Here is a 17,898-nt window from a genome sequence, read left to right as displayed (position 1 = left end):
CTCGGCTCACCGCAACCTCCGCCTCCTGGGTTCAGGCAATTCTCCTGCCTCAGCCTCCTGAGTAGCTGGGACTACAGGCACGCACCACCATGCCCTGCTGATTTTTTGTAGTTTTAGTTGAGACGGGGTTTCGCCATGTTGGCCAGGATGGTCTTGATCTCTGGACCTAGTGATTCACCCGCCTTAGCCTCCCACAGTGCTGGGATTACAGGAGTGAGCCACCGCCCCTGACCCCAAAACTATGTCTTAATTCACTTTAATTTTTAGAAAATTATACAGGCTAAAGCATTTCTGGAAAGAAGACTCGGCAAATCTGATATCTTGGTCTAGAAATCTAATATCCTCCTCTCATTTTCAAGATTATGTAATTCTAATTTTATTTATCATATAAAGACTGCATTGAAATACAGAAGCATACTCTTTTAGCTTTACGTTCGCTTTTTAAAAATGTTATTTCTTCACAAAGAAAAGAAATGCAAAGTTTTTCCTTTATCAAGGAAGCATTTAACTAGTATTACTTCTTCTAAAAAATACTTTATTTTCTGTACTTCAATCCCAATACCATTTTTTACAAGTATTAGTTATCAGAATTAAGGAATAACTATCAGAAAAAATCAAGCACATGCTGCAATAACAGAGTTATTAGAAGGTTAGCAATTATTTCCTAAATAAGAGACATAAACTTTATCCGTTTTTCCAGACAGCCTATGTCTACGTTATACCCTTGAATCTGTGTATTAAATGAAATTAGAAGCCTCCTGAACTCCACTTTAGAAAAAAGCTAGGGTGTAAGGAGGCTAAATAAAGTTCCCAACCTTACATTAGTAGCTGTTATCCTGTCTGCAAATTAGACCTAAACATTTGCGTTTCTGTCACTCTTTTTATTGTTCAATCTCTTACCTCAAAAAGTAGTGACTATAGAAACTGACGAATATTTTCTTCTGTGACTATTCTAGGGAATAATCAGCTTTCTACATTTTCATTCACAGATGTTGAAAGGGACAATGATAATCTCCACAATTAAGCATAATTTTGGGGAACGCAGCATAAAAATGAAACATCAGGATTCAAGATGTTATTCTATTATTTATTGTGTGTGTGCTACATAATTTATCCTTTATAGGTCTCAGACTCTTCTAGCCATATAGCAAATTTGAATTAAAAATATCTGCCTTGTAGAATTTATGTGACTATTAAAGGAAGTAATATCGGAAAGCCTTTACCCAGGCTCTAGAATCAGGCAGGCACAAAATGAATGTTAGTTGTTTTTATTGTTATCTAGGACAGAGTTGGGAAGTAATTTGATAAATTGTATTTATTTTGAGAGAGTGTTGAAAAGCAGGTCAGAAGCCATATGCATGGTCAGGACAATTTTTGTATTAATGAATGACGAATTTCTTTGTTACTGTGAAAATAGACAAGCCTAGTCTTTATCATCTGTTCCCTGAAAAGGGTCTAATTTATTTTTTCTGTTGCAAGTGAATTAAGATTGCATTCAAAAATGAATGCCATGATAATTTTTCCTTAACCCCAAGCCAGATGCTCTGAATTCACTGAAAACTGATTTAAAATATTACAAAGAAAAGGGATGTGTCCACATTTGAAAAATTTCGGTAAATGGACTGAAATAACTCAGGTTGAAGCCAGATGATATAATGATAGTCATTTTCTTTCTGCTTTGAAAATCTGTACCAATACTATATTTCTGTCCTTCCTATTTGAGCAGTAACGCTATTGACTGCAATTATTCTCTGTGTGGTTGTTTACTGAAAAGACACTTGTGCGATGATTATTTGCTACACACTGTGCACACTTCAAAAGAGAGCCTTGATTTCCAAAAACATCCATTTGTTGCACTGTTAGTTTCTTATTCCTTCATCTTAAACTCATAATCTGACTGAAACATTTATGTTAAGAATCTTATTTATAATCAATTCTGACGGTGGGATCCCAGGTCCAGGGCTCCAGGACCAGTGGCACCACAGAGAGATACATCTCCTGACGTGGTCCTGCACAGGCATCAGTACAGGCTCCAGGTGAATACACTGCCCTCTCGCATTCTGTGTCTACATGTAGTCTGAAATATTTGTGAGGGGTATATATGCCACGTTGCCAAGATAGGTGTGTACAACTAACAGTGACTGCTGACCCAGACATTTCTTCATGGATTTAGAGTGTTTTTCAAGTAAAATACAAAGTGACTGGCCAGGCACAGTGGCTCATGCCTAAAATCACAGCACTTTGGGAGGCCAGGGTGGGCAGATTGCCTGAGGTCAGATTTCGAGATAAGCCTGGCTAACATGGTAAGAACCCCATCTCTAGTAAAAATACAAAAATTAGCCAGGTATGGTGGTGCATGCCTGTAATTGCAGCTACTCAAGGGGCTGAGGCAGGAGAATCACTTCAGCCCAGGAGGCGAAGTTTGCAGTGAGCCAAGATTGAGCCACTACACTCCAGCCTGGGTGACAGAGTGAGACTCTGGCAAAAAAAAAATAATAATAATAATTTAAAAAAAAGGAAAAAAAAATGACATTGACAGAAATTGCAAAAGAAGGCCTCTGATGTTATTCTTCTTCATAAAAGCAAAGACAGCACTGGAAGAAATTGTTAAAATCATTTTTTACACAACTCTGGAAATTATTCAAAACTTGCAACAATTCTAGGAGTGCTTATTCAAGAAAAGTACAGAAGCTCAGTCAGCCAGCCAGCCATGTGGCACTCAACTTACCTAATTGCTGTGTCCTTCTCTGCAGCTCCACAGTGGCCTGGAAACCAACAGGTCTGCAGTCATGATGAACATCATCCACCTAGGAGCCACCAGGGCAGCCAGGTGAATTTAGAGCTCCCCTAGAAGTAACAGGTCTGCAGTCCTGATGAACATCATCCACCTAGGAGCCACCAGGGCAGAAAGATGAATTTAGAGCTCCCCTAGAAGTATCAGTTCTAGAGATTTCTCATTATTTGACTTGTCTGAAAATTCCCTAGAAGCACCCATTTACGGGATTTGTGTTTGTTTGACCTAACTCAGAGCACACTAAGTCGAAGAGTCTTTTCCCTGAGGATATTTATTAAGGAAAATTAACAGTGATTATTTAACATCGTAGCCCCTGAAGCAGAAATAACAGTTAAGAAAAACAAGCAGCTAATCAAAATTCTTTAAAAAGGGGAGTAAGACACACATATATGGAGATTTGAAAATATCAGACATATTTCTAGGAATCAGGAAGACAATATATGTGTGCAGGATTGCGTATATGTGAAAATGTCCACAAAAGATCAGAGAAAGTCCTGACCTTTCATGTCTGACTAATTTTGAGGCTCAGCACAAGCAGGAAGTGACCGGTAAGTCAGAGCTGCAAGGCGCCGGCCCTAGCGCTAAACACATGCCCCAACACAAGGAGCACACAGAGCTCCTTGATAAAGGCAAAGAGACGAGTCCGTCTAGACACTTAAGGAAATCCCTAACCAATGATTACTAACTTCTAAGATAACTGAACAAAACTTCAGTGCACACGCACAACAGAATATAGAGTTTATTGTTCAATGAGGTCACTAAATAAATAATCATCAGCAACCAGAACAACAGTAAGCACTGCACAGCTTGGGAGGTGATGATTTGGTGTCCGGCCTTGCTGCAAAATACTACCTGAAATGCCCAGTTATACACACACAATTGAAACATCTAAATAAATAGGATAGTGTGAGCCACACACAGGGGAAAAAAGCAAGCAACAGGTGTGCCCCCTGATAGGTCCCAGATTCCAGACTTATCACATGAAAGCTTCAGGTAGCTTTTATAATTATGGCCTAAGAACTAAGAAAATCATCTGTTAGATGAGGTATGACAATTTCTTATCAAAAGAGAATATCAGCAAGTTTATAGAAATTGTAAAATAAAGAAAAGAAACTAAAGTGAAATTCTGAAGTTGAAAAATAAAGTAAATAAAATGGAAAGTTCACTACAGGGTCTTGACAGTAGATTGAAAATGGCAGAAGTAAGAATCAGTCAATTTGAAGATAGATCAATAGAGATTATGCAATCTTAAGAACACAGAGAAAAAGGAATAAAAAAATTGAATGAAACTTGAGAGATTTAGGACAACATTAAGTGCACCTATATAGCTTTGCACACTTATATTGAAAAAGAGGAAACATTTTTAACCAATAATCTAACTTTCCCCCTTAAGAATGTACGTAAAGATCATACTAACACACAGCAGAAGGGAGGAAGTCATGCAGACAGGATCTAAATAAATAAAACAGAGAATACAAAAATGATAGAGAAAATAAACCCAGAAATGAGTTCTTTAAGAAGATCAACAAACTTCACAAATGTTTAGCTATACTGACCAAGATAATAGGAGAAAAGCCTCACATGACTAAAATGGTGAATATTGGCACCAAACTTATTGGAAAAAAAAAAAAAAAACCCAAAACATGATTACAGGAAATACTATGAAAAATTATATGTCAACAAAATAAATTGCCTAGACGATATAAACACATTTCTAGACATATACAAACTGCCAAAACCAACCTAAGAAGAAATAGAAAATCTCCGAGCTGGGGCGGCGGATGGAGTGGAGCAGCCAGGCAGCCAACCCTCCCGAAGGCTCCTGCCTCGCCGTGGCCCTTGGGCACCCAGCACGCGCCCTCCCTGCCGCCAGGATGCCCAAGAGGAAGGTCAGTTCCGCCTAAGGGGCTACAAGGAAGAGCCTACGAGGAGATCGGCGCTGCCGTCAGCTAAATCTGCTCCTGCAAAAGTGGAAGCAAAGACGAAAAAGTAGCAGCAAAGGATATATCTTCAGAGAAACAAGTGCAAACAAGCTGGAAAAGAGGAGCAATGGGGAAACAGGCCTAAGTGGCTAACCAAGGAACTAAAGGGTTACCTGCAGAAAATGGGGAAAAGAGCACGGAGGAGAGTCCAGCCTCTGATGAGGCAGGAGAGAAAGAAGCCAAGTCTGATAAATATCATATACCATGTCTTATCAGTGATTCCTGGCTCCTTTCTTGTATAATCAGGATGAATATTTTTATCAACTATTTTGTAAATGCAAGTTTTTTAGTAGCTCCAGAAACATTTTTAAAAAGGAGGGAATCCCACAGCATCATCCTATGTTTTAAGTGTAAATGCTGTTTTTTAAGAGGTGAAATCATTCACAGGTTGTTTATTTTTTGGTACAACTAGAAAATAGTGTGGGATATTGAATTATGGGAGCCTTTGACTGTATAGAGTGTCAGCTTAACATTCCATAGATGGGGGTTAGTTTTTACATCCTGTAATACAAAGCATATTAAATGGCAATATGGAGTCAGTCCTGCATTTAATTTCTTGGACATTTAAAATTACTTCTATTCTCATGTAGTAGAATTGTTTCCTAAAGAAAACCATGACTTGATCACGGCTTTCTCTGTCAGAGTTGTGTGTACTCTGTAACATTTATGGTTGTGGTAGTCCTATTTTCCTAATAACTTTGTTACTGTGCTGTGAAAGATGAAAAATTTGAGTATGTAATATATGTGCTATTCAGTTGTGAATTGCTGGGTGTATGTAACAGCTTATTAACATGTGAAGATACTGGTACTTGAAGCCTCTTCAGGAAAATTTGCTTCCAAATTTTAAGCTGGAAAGTCCCTGGTATAACTTTTTTTTTCTTTTTTTTGAGATAGAGTCTTGCTCTGTTGCCCAGGCTGGAGTTCAGTGGTGCGATCTTGGCTCACTGCAACCTCCACCTCCCAGGTTCAGGCAATTCTCCTGCCTCAGCCTCCTGAGTAGCTGGGATTACAGGCACTCACCACCACATCCAGCTAATTTTTTTTTGTATTTTTAGTAGAGACAGGGTTCACCATTTTGGTCAGGCTGGTCTCAAACTCCTAACCTCATGATCCACCAGCCTCGGCCTCCCAATGTGTTCAGATTACAGGCATGCGCCTCTGCACCCAGCCTGGAATAACCTTTAAAAAGAATTTATACATCTCTTTTTAGATTTTTGGTACAGATGTTAAGAATTATGTACAAAATTGAAATGTCTGTACTGATCCTCAACCAATAAACTCTATTATGAAAAAAAAAATCTTAGTTAACCTATAGAAATTTTTAAAACAGTTATTTGAAAAAAACTTTCTAAAGTAAAAACTCCAGGCTCAGGTGGCTCCTCTGGTTCATTTGACCAAATATTTAAAAAGGCATTAATGGCTGGATGCAGTGGCTCACACCTGTAATCCCAGCACTTTGGGAGGCTGAGGCAAGTGGATAATGAGGTCAGGAGTTCGTGACCCACCTGACCACCAAGGTGAAACCTCGTCTCTACTAAAACAAAAACAAAAACAAAAACAAAACAAAACAAAAAAAAAAACACAACAATTAGCCAGGCATGGTGGTGTGCACATGTAATCCCAACCACTAGGGAGGCTGAGGCAGGAGAATCACTTGAATTTGAGAGGCAGAGGTTTCAGTGAGCTGAGGCCGCACCACTGCACTAGAGCCTGGGTGACAGAGCAAGACTTCATCTGAAAAAAATAAAAAGGCATTAACACGAGCTCTTCGAAAACCTGGAAGATGAAGGAACACTTCCCAGCTAATTATACCAGGTGACTATATCAAGTGGCTGATAAAAAGACTCTCTAAAGACATCACAAGAAATAAAACCACATACCGATATTCTTAAAAGATACATAAAATCCTGAACAAAATACTAGTAAGCCCAACCCAGGAACAATTTGAAGTGATTATAAACCACACCAAGTTGATACATCACAACAATGCAGCATCTGAAAATCTATTAATACAAGACCCCGTATCATGGAACAAAGTACCCCATGATCATCTCAACATTCAGAAAAAACATTGAAATCCAGCACACTTTCTTGTTAAAAATACTAAACTAACTAGGAATGGGGGTAAATTTCTTACCTTGTTAAAGAGGATCAACAAAACATGCACAGTTAACATAAATCTTAGTGGCAAAAGATGGAATGCTTCCCTTTAAGATAATGGAGTCTGCATTTACCACTTCTGTTCAACATTATTCCAGAAGTTCTAGCAATTAGTCAAGAGAAAATAAATGTAATAAAATTATGATTTGTAATTTTAAATATTAATAAAAAAAGAAAAGTACTCAAAGGGTACACTTTAGAAAGGAAGAAGTAAACTCTATTTGCTGATGATAATGATTATATACGTAGAAAATCTTAAGGACTGCACTAAAAATAATCATCAGAACTGATAAATGAGTTAATTAAAATTTCAGGATACAAAATTAATATATAAAATCAATTTATTTTCTAGACAATAGCAACAAATATCCTGAGAGTAAAATTATAAACACATTTATAATAGCACTGAAATAATAAAACATTTAAACATGTATTTAATAAATACATTTATTCAGTTCATAAATAATTGCAATACAAATACACTGAAAACTACAACATTTTGTTGAAATAAATTAGAGAAAATCTGGGTATACAGAAATAAATCTCTTGTTTGTGCATCAGCAGACTTAATACTGTTTAAATAGCAGTAATCAAAAACTGATGTACAGATTCATCCCAGTCCCTACAAAAATCCAAGATTTCCTTTTTTTCCCCCAGAAATTAACAAGCTGATTGTAAGTTCATGGGGAGATGTAACCATGTTACCCAACATAATCTTGAACAAAGTTGGAAGACTCCTTGATTTCAAGACTTGCTACAGCACGATAGTAATGAAAAGAGTGTGCTGCTACACAAGTACAAACATATAATTCAACAAAATATAATTGAATCCAGAAACAAAACCTTATATTTATAGTCAATTGATTTTGACAAGGGTGCTGTAACAATTCAATGAGAATGAACAGCCTCTCACCAATTAGCGCTGGAAATGTTGACTATCCACTCACATGTAATGAAGTTGTGTTTCCTTCTCACCCCAAAAACAAAACTTAATTCAGAGTGAGTCGTCGGCCTAAACGTCAGAGTTAAAACTATAAACCTGGGAGGCTGAGGCAAGAGAATTGCTTGAACCCAGGAGGTGGAGGTTGCGGTGAGCCAAGATCACTCCATTGCACTCCAGCCTGGGTAACAAGAGTGAAACTCTGTCTCAAAAAAAACAAAAACATAAACAAACAAACAAACAAACAAACAAAACTATAAACCTCTCAGAAGCAAACATAGGGCTAAATTTTCACGACCTTGGATTTGACGCTGGAGTCTTAGATAACACCAAAGTGAAAGAAAACGAGAATAAAAAGATAAGTTGCGCTGCATAAAGGAATTGCATCCTTCAGAGACACCATCAGAAAAGTGAAAAGATAAACTACAGAATAATATAAGATTTACATCTCAAATACGATAGGAGATTTGTATCTGGGATATATAAAGAACTCTCACCACTCAATAATAAAATGATTATATCTCAATTAAAATGAGCAATGAATTTCAAAATATATTTCTTGAAAGAAGATATACAAATGGCCAATGAGCACATGAAAATATGTTTAAGGTCATTATTACCGAAGAGCAATTCAAAACCACAGTGAAATGGCTTTTTGCACCAACTAGGGTGGATAAAATATAAAATACAGTCAGTAGCAAGTCCTGGTGAGTTCAAAGAATAATTGGACCCAGTTACATGATGGTGAAACTGTGAAATGATACAGCCACTTTAAAAAACAGTTTATTAGCCTCTCAACACGCTAAAAATAGTTATAATATGGTCTAGCAATTCTACTCCTGGGTATACACCCAAGACAAGTGAACACACAGATTCACTTAAAACTTGTATATAAATGTTTATATCAGCAATACTCAAAGTAGCAAAAAAGTATAAACAAGCCAAGTGCTCATCAACTTAAGAATAGGTAAATAAATGAGGTATACCCATACAATGAAATATTATTCAGACATAAAAAGATATGAAGGCCTGAGGTATGCTACGACATGGATGAACTTCAAAAACCGTACGCTGGGCAAAAGAAGTCAGTCACAGCGAGAACATATCCACTTTCAATCTCTGTGTTCTGGAAACTGTACATAAATAACTCCAGGTTCCAGACACAGGCTGAAAGTAGATGACTGTCTAGGGTTGGATGGACGATAGAAAATAACCGCAAATGAGCCCATTTTGGGATAATGAAAATATTGTAAAATTAGCAGTATTAGCTGCCCAACTGTGCAAATCCTAGAAAACCCCAATTTGTACTCTTCGATGAATTATATAGTATAAAAATAATATATAAGACATTTAAGCCAAATGTACTAATTTAAATTTATTTCTAGTGTATTACTTCAATTTATTATGAGTGAGAGTTTGAGTACAAACCTATTTAATGATTTGCTAAACCTCCAGAGAGCATTTAATTTAAAATTTTGTTTCATATTTTAGGACCTTAAGCCACTTTGTTTCAAAAATCCTCATTTTATGTCACTCATTAGAAAGTAAATATTACCGATTTTCCCATCAGTTAAAGATAGATCTACTGACATCTTAATTATAAAGTTATCATAATCTCATAACGTGAGCTCACTTTTTTTCTAATTGCTGCTCATTTAAGGATGCCTTCACTATGCTAGTTTCATAACATGTTTCACTCTGTCACCCAGGCTCGAGTGCCGTGGTGTGATCATGACGCCCCGCTGCCTGAAGCTCCTGGGCTTAATCAATCCTCCCACCTCAGGCTCCAGAGTAGCTGGGACTACAGGCAGGCACCGCCACACCCAGACATTTTATTGTTACATTTTTCTTAAAGATGAGAATCTCACTATGTCACTGAGGCTGGTCTCAAACTCCTGGGCTCAAAGGATCCTCCCACCTCGGCTGCCCAAATTGCTGGAGTTACAGGTGCAAGCCACCATGCCTGGCATTTTTCTCTTTGTTTTTTACCTCAAAAATATCTATAGTTTTATGATCCCATAGATAACTGTGAAAGTCATAGTTTTTGTATGTGAGTATAAAGTTATTATTGTTATTTTTATAAGGTAGAAGTAAATTATGAAGCATTACATACTGTGGAAATACTTCTGATGTAAGACAAAACTAAGTGACCAAGTATGTGTCAGGCTGTGCCTTCATCTAGAACAGTTCACATTAATCAAATGCTTAAGTGTAAAAATCTCTTCTAAGTGAATGTATAGAATTCCCTGTTAGTTACCAGTCACTTCTTTTATGACCTAATTCTTAAAAAACAAACAAACAAAAAACTTCAATTTTAGGTTCAGGGGCACAAGTGCAGGTTTGTTATATGGGTAAACTCACTCACATCACTGCGGTTTGTTGTATAGATTACTTTATTTTTCAGGTACTAAGCCTAGTACCCAATAGTTGCTTTTTCTGATCTCCCTCCTCCTACCCTTCACCCACCAATAGGCCTCAAGTGTCTATTTTTGCCCTCCTTGCATCCAGCTATTCTCATCACTTATCTCCCATATATGAGTGAGAATATGTGGTTTTTGTTTTTTTTTGTCCCTGCATTAGTTTGCTAAAAATAATGGCCTCCAGGCATATTCACATTCCTGCAAAAGACACAATCTCATTTTTCATGGCTGCATAATATTCCATGATGTATATGAAACATGTTGTTTTCATCCAGTAAGTCAGTGAAGGGCATTTAGGTGAATTCTATATATTTGATTTAGTGAATAGTGCTGCAATGAACACATATTGGCATGTATCTTTATGGTAGAATGATTTACATTCCTGTGCATATATATCCAGGAATGGGATTGCTGGGCTGAATGGTGGTTCTGTGTTTAGCTCTTTGAAGAATCACTACACTGTTTTTCACAATGACTGAACAAATTTACACTCCTATCAATGGCATCTAACTGTTCCCTTTCCTCTGCTACCTTGCCAGCATCATTTTTGCCTTTTTAATACTAGCCATTCTGACAGGTGTGAGATGGTATCTCATTGTGGTTTTGATTTGCATTTCTCTAATGACCAGTGATATTGAGAGTTTTTTCATATGGTTGTTCACCACATGTATGTCTTCTATTGAGAAGTGTCTGTTCATGTTCTTTGTACACTTTTGAATGGGGTTGTTAGATATTTCTTGTAAATTTGTTTCTTTTTTGTCTTGTAAATTTGTTTCTTCCTATAGGTAAGTTTCTTGTAGATGCTGGATATTAGATTTTTGTCAGATTCATAGTTCACGGATATTTTCTCCCATCTGGTAGCTTGTCTGTTCATCCTGCAGCTTGTCTGTTTACTTCGTAGATAGTCTCTTTTGCTGTACAGAACTTTAATTAGGTTTCATTAATCAAGTTTTGTTTTGGTGGTAAATGTTTTGGCATTTTCATCATGGAATCTTTGCCTATTTCTATGTCTGGGATGGTATTGCCTAGGTTGTCTTCCAGGGATTTTGCAGTTTTGGGTTTTGCATTTAAGTCTTTAACCCATCCTGAGCTTATTTTTGTATGTGGTGTAAGGAAGAGGTGCAGTTTTAATCTTCTGCATATGACTAGCCAGCTATCCTCTCACTATTGATTGAATAGGGAATCCTTTTTCCTATTGTTTGTTTTTGTCAGCTTTGTTGAAGATTAGATGGTCGTAGATGTGTGGCCTTATTTCTGGGCTCTCTATTCTGTTTAATTGTTCTGGTCTATGTGTCTGCTTTTGTGCCAGTGCCAAACTGTGGTTACTGCAGCCCTGCATTTTAGTTTGAAGTCAGGTGACATGATGCTTCCAGCTTTGGTTTTTCCTTAGGAGTCCTTGTCTATTAGGGCTCTTTTTTTTTGGCTCCATATGAATTTCAAAATAGTTTTTTCCAGTTCTGTGAAGAATTCCATCGGTAATTCAATAGGGATAGGCTTGACTGCTTTGAACAGTATGGTCATTTTAATGACAGTGATTCTTCCTGTCCATGGGCATGGAATGTTTTTCCATTTGTTTGTGTCTTCTCTGATTTCTTTGGGCACTGTTTTGTAATTCTCATTATAGAGATTTTTCACCTTCTTAATTTGCTGTATTCCTAGGTGTTTTCTTCTTTTTATGGCTGTTGTGAATGGCACCGCACTCCCGCTTTGGTTCTTGATTTGGCTGTTGTTTGCATTCGGGAATGCTAGTGATTTTTGTATATTGATCTTTGTATCCTGAAATTTTGCTGAAGTTGTTTATTATCTGAAGAAGTTTTGGGGCTGAATTGATGGGATTTTTTTTAGATATAGAATCGTTGTCTGCAAACCAAAAGAGTTTGACTTCCCCCTTTCCTATTTGGATGCCCTTTATTTCTTTCTTTTTCCTGGTTGCTTTGGCCGGGACCTCCAATAGTATTTTGAACAAGAGTGGTGAGACAGGGCACCCTTATCTTATGCTGGTTTTCAAGGGGAAATGCTTCCAGCTTTTTCCCATTCAGTATGTTGCTACCTGTAGGTTTGTCATAGATGGCCCTTACTAGTTTGAGGTATATTCCTTCAATACCTATTATTAAGAGCTTTTAACATGCAAGAATGTTGAATTTTATCAAAAACCTTTTTGCATCTATTGAGATAATCATGTGGTTTTTGTCTTTACTTCTGTTTATGTAATGAATCACATATATTGATTTGTGTGTGTCAAATCAACCCTGCATCCCAGGAATAGAGCCCATTTGATCATGGTGGATTACCTCTTTAGTATGCTCCTGGAATCATTTTGCAAGTATTTTGTTGAGGCTTTTTGCATTAATGTTCATCAAGAACATTGGTCTGAAGTTTTCTTTTTGTTGTTGTTGTTGTGGCTCTGCCAGCTTTGGTATCAGGACGATGCTGGTCTCATATAATGAGCTAGAGAGGAGTCCCTCCTTCTCAATTTTTTGAAGTAATTTCAGTAGGAATGGTACCACGTCTTCTTTTTACAACTGGTAGAATTCTACTATGCATCTGTCTGGCCCTGGCCTTTTTTTGGTCCACAGGCTATTAATTAATGATTACAGTTTGATGTTCATTATTTTAGGTTTGTTAAGGGAATCAATTTCTTACTGGTTCAGTCTTGAGAGGGTGTATGTGTACTGTAATTTATTCATTTCTTATATATTTTCTAGTTTGTGTGCATAGAGGTGGTCATAGCAGTCTCTGATGGTTATTTGTGTTTCTGTGGGGTGAGTGGTCATATCACCCTTGTCATTTCTTGTTGTGTTTATTTGAATTCTCTGTCTTTCCTTCTTTATTTTTCTAGCTAGTGGCCTAAAAAAAACAGCTCCTTGATCCACTGATCTTTTGAATGATTTTCCATGCCTCGATCTCCTTAAGTTCAGTTTTTATTTTGGTTACTTCTTATCTTATGCTACCTTTGGGGTTCATTTGTTCTTGCTTCTCTAATCCTTTTAGTTGTGATGTTGTTAATTTAAGACGTTCATAGCTTTATGATTTGGGCATGGAGTACTATTAATTTTTCTCTTAATACTGCCTTAGCTGTGTTCCAGATACTGGTATGTTGTATCTTTGTTCTCATTAGCTTCAAAGAACTTACTGATTTCTGCCTTAATTTCATTATTTACCCAAAAGTCATTCAGAGGAAGATTGTTTAATTTCCATGAAATTTCATGTATTTGAGCAATATTTTTAGTTTTGATTTATATTTTTATTATGCTGTAAGGACCTAATTCTTTATTATTCTTCCCTCCATCCATTGCTTAAGGCTCAGGATTAGTTCTCATTTTATTCTTTGGCAAATTATTTATTTTCTGTTACTCTGTCACCTTTTTAAGAGATGATTGTATCGTCACAGGCATTTATTATTTCATATCCACAAATCCACTAGTAATTATTTTAATCACTAATACTTGGGCTGGCTGTGACCGTAGCTTTGGAACTTACTATATTGGTTTAGTTGTATGTGTCAGTTTGACTAAATACAATACCCAGCTATTTAACCAAACACCAATCTAAGTGTTTGTGTGGGGGTACTTTCTAGTTGTGGTTAACATCTGCAACTAGATCTGGCCTTGGACGAGAGACACTGTGATCTTTAGTTATGGCTTTCTGTCTCCTGCTCAGGCTCCAAAGTGAGTAGCAGTATCACCAAATTGAGCCTCCTTCTCCTCTGCTTAAAGATTCAGAGAATGTGGTCACATAGGAATAGAATTTAAAAACTCATGATGTTCCCAGTTTATTTGGCTTCTGGGTACCCACGTCATAACAAAACATTGTGTGAATTCTCTCTGCATTCTGCTAGAGCTGGGGCTGGATCTCATGAAAACACTATGTAAACAAATGGCTCAGACAGCAGGAGTCCAATGTACTTGAGTTCTCACACTTGACCAGAGGGACAAAATTTAGTGACGTCTCCAGTCTTTAGAATCACTGCTCACAAAAATCCATGTAGCACTGTCTGTACACAAGAATACAGTTGTATGCTTTTAAACGTATAAAGAGTATATATGAGAAAACCATTACGATTAGTAAAGGACATTATCCTCAATCGTGCAGATGGGCCCACGTTAATCCATTGAAAGGCCTTAAAAGTCAAACACTGAGGTTTCTTAGAGGAGAAATTTTGCATCAAAATGACATCAATAATCCTGCCTGAGTTTCCAACCTCTACCACTTTCAAACTTGCCATCCCCCACAATTGCGTGAGACAATTCCTTTGCATAAATTTCTCCTATATATGTATATCTAGATATATCTCTTAGACTGTTTCCCTAGAGAGCTTGGCTGATGTGGTTCACTTTTTGTTTCACTTCATGTCTTCCTATTTACTTATCTTTTTCTTTTTAATTTTTCCATACGTTATTGGGATACAGGTGGTATTCGGTTACAAGAGTAATTTCTTTTGTGGTGATTTGTGAGATTTTAGTACACCCATTACCTAAGCAGTATACACTGCATCATATTTGTAGTCTTTTAGCCCTTGCCCCCTTCCCACTCTTACCCCTAATTCCCCAAAGTTCATTTTACCATTCTTATGCCTTTGCATTTATAGCTTAGTTCCCACTTATCAGTGAGAACGTGCGATATTTGGTTTTTCATTCCTGAATTACTTTATTTAGAATAATGGTCTACAATCTCACCCAGGTTGCTGTGAATGGCATCAATTCATTCATTTTTATGGCTGAGTAGTATTCCATTGTATAAATATACCATAGCTTCTTCATCCACTCATTGATTGATGGGCATTTGGGTTGGTTCCATGATTTTGCAATTACAAATTGTGCTGCTATAAACATGCGTGTGCAAGTATCTTTTTCATGTAATGACTTCTTTCCCTACCCAGTAGTGGGATTGCTGTACAAAATGGTTATTCTACTTTTAGTTATTCAAGGAATCTCCACACTGTTTTCCATGGTGGCTGGTACTAGTTTACATTCCTACCAGCAATGTAAAAGTGTTCCCTATTCACCACATCCATGCCAGCATCTACTGTTTTTTTTACTTTTTGATTACGGCCATTCTTGCAGGAGTAAGGTGATATTGCATTGTGGTTTTGGTATGTGTTTCCCTGATCATTAGTGATGTTGAGCATTTTTTCATACATTTGTTGGTCATTTGTGTACCTTCTTTTGAGAATTGTCTATTCATGTCCTAGGCCACGTTTTGATTGGATTGTTTGGTTTTCTTCCTACTGATTTGTTGGAGTTTGTTTTAGAGTCTGGATATTAGTCATTTGTTAGGTGTATAGATTGTCATAATTTTCTCCCACTCTGTGGGTCGTCTGTTTACTCTGCTGACTGTTCCTTTGACCATGAAAAAGCTCTTTAGTTCAATTAAGTCCCAATGATTTATCTTTGTTTTTATTGCATTTGCTTTTGGGTTTTTGATCATGAAATCCTTGCCTCAGCTGATGTCTAGAAGTTTTTCCAATGCTACCTTCTAGAATTTTTATAGTTTCAGATCTTAGATTTAAGTTCTTAATTCATCTTGAGTTAATTTTTGTATCAAAAAAGAACAAATCTGGAGGCGTCCACTACCTGATTCCAAAGTATATTATAAGACCATAGTGGCCAAAACAGCATGGTACTGATATAAAAATAGGCACACAGACCAATGGAACAGAAGAGAGATCCCAGAAAAAAAAAAAAACCCGAATATTTAGAGCCAACTGATCTTCAACAAAGCAAAAAAACTTAAAGTGGGGAAATTACGCCTTTTTCAACAAATGGTGCTGGGACAACTGGCAAGCCACATGTAGGAAAATGAAATTGGATCCTCATCTCTCACCTTCATTTCTTTTTATGTTTTGTTTCATATTTTTATTTTTTTGCCTATCAGACCATGCAAGGCCTATCCCCATTTATTTCTGATCTCAGGAAAATGTTTACATCACTCCAATGCCACAGTCTGTATCAGAGCTCTATTTTTAAAATTTCCATTTAAAATAACCTTGCCCTTGAAGGCAGGGTAAAATATTCTAGGTGATACATTAATCACATTAGTCAAAGTGTCTCTTAGGGTGAATTACACTTCAACTTTTAAAATATTTTGGGTTCTGTCATTATAGCACAAAAACCCACCATCAAGACTTAGATCCTACATTAACATGATCCAACAATTAAAATGTTGGTATTCTTTTGTTGTCTGACCTCTAAACAAGACATCAGCATAAACTCAAAGTTACAAATCCTCTTTTTGGACTACACTCCTATATAATGGTAAACAATTTTTCTTTACTATATATATGTTTTTAATACTGCTTCTCTTTCACTTCAAAGGATCACAGTCATCCTTTATCTCCGGAAACATTCAAGAACAGTGTGGACATTGAGAGCATTAACCAAAATTCAGGTGACCTACTTTCAACATTAGCTTTTCCACTTCCTGATGAAGCTTCTGAAACTCTCTCAACTTTGATTTTCTTATGTGCAAAATAGAAATTTAAAAAACCTATCCCATAAAGCTGCTGTGAAAATTAAATAGTCAATGTATGGAAATCATATAGAGTTATGCCCGGTTCGAGATAAGCAGTAAATATTAGTAAACACTATTTTCATTGGTTATTTCCTGAAATATGTTTTTCTTCTGACTCAGATTCTTAAGTCCAAGTGGCTTGACAATGACATTATGGTTAGGAAACAATAAACTGAAACTCTAGACCTATAAACTAGAATTGTGTTGTCAGCTTTAAAGTCTATTCCAGACTTGGCCAATATCTTAAAACAAGAATTAGAAGATGTTGCTGTTGTGAATCACCTTCTTATGACCCCATAGGTGGTATTCTCCTTTTTCCACTATGGCATGTTGATGCCATCCGACATGTTGTATTAATGCACACTGCCCTGGTGATACAATAAGAAAAATAGCATATCCTGGAAGAAGCAGAGCTAATGAACAAAGGTATGAATACAAGATAGAGATTAACACTTTTATTACTGTAATTATGTCTGATTTATGAAAATGTTCATGTGAAGTACTTATACTGGACTTTGAGTGAAATATGTATTTTCAAGCAGTTTATCAAATTATAAAAATGATGTAGGCTTGTTAATGCATTAAATTATTAAGACAAGTTATAATTGGGTCTTAGGCCGCATAAAAGAAAAGTAGTAAGTTTAAATTACAATTAAACAAAAAGAAATATTTGTTGTTTTCTGTAGAGAAAGAGAAATTGTCAGTATTTTAGAGCTTATTAGTCAGTTGAAGTTGTCCTTTAACTTCACTTCTCATATTGGTTTTCTATCTTCCTGTTTTAGCACAAATCTGTTAGATGTAGCAAATCTCACACAAATAATTCTCACTAAGACCACACGTTGGAAGGCAGTCAAGGCATGGAACAGATAATACTACCCACAACTTAGATTGTAAATTGTTTGTTTTGTTTTTTTCCTACTTAATCCCATCACACAAAAACTATAAAAAAAATTCATATGAATTCAGTCATATGAATTTTTATTTTTTACTAAAGGTATGATGAAACAGCTAACTGGACACCTGCTAAATGACAGCTACAATGCTATACAAACTACTGTGCTGGTTATTTTGAGTCTTTTACCTTTCCTTATA

The 17,898-nt window shown here is 36.5% G+C and overlaps 1 pseudogene; it reads left to right on the top strand.

Annotated features, from left to right (window-relative positions):
• The first annotated feature begins 4,668 nt into the window (after positions 1–4,668).
• LOC108306658 lies at positions 4,669–16,663 on the top strand (annotated as a pseudogene).
• Positions 16,664–17,898: the final 1,235 nt, after the last annotated feature.

Source organism: Cebus imitator, unplaced genomic scaffold (genome assembly GCF_001604975.1).
Source record: "Cebus imitator isolate Cc_AM_T3 unplaced genomic scaffold, Cebus_imitator-1.0 Scaffold73, whole genome shotgun sequence".
Taxonomy (NCBI): domain Eukaryota; kingdom Metazoa; phylum Chordata; class Mammalia; order Primates; family Cebidae; genus Cebus; species Cebus imitator.
The sequence above is the reverse complement of the archived record's forward strand: the minus strand, read 5'-3'. Positions and strand labels throughout refer to the sequence as shown.